This window comes from Eimeria tenella, genomic scaffold (assembly GCF_000499545.2).
Source record: "Eimeria tenella Houghton genomic scaffold, Eth_scaff1870, whole genome shotgun sequence".
Classification (NCBI taxonomy): Eukaryota; Apicomplexa; class Conoidasida; order Eucoccidiorida; family Eimeriidae; genus Eimeria; species Eimeria tenella.
In genome coordinates, this window is record NW_013541709.1 from 1 (window position 1) to 252 (window position 252).

The window sequence follows — 252 nt, forward strand, 5'->3', positions numbered from 1 at the left end:
CAGCAAGGAAAGGTCAAATATGGACAGCCCACGCGCTGTCAGACCCCCGAAAATGCGCAGCACTTTGCTTTTAATGCATTTTCATTTTCATTTTTATTTGTTTAGTTTTGCATTTGATTTCGTTTTCAATTTATCCTTTTATTATTTTATTTATTCATCTGCTGCTGCTGCCATCATCACCGTAGCCTTCCAATAATGCTTCGCACTTCCCCTTGGCAGCTGCGGTAGCAGCAGAAGCTGCTGCTGCTGCCG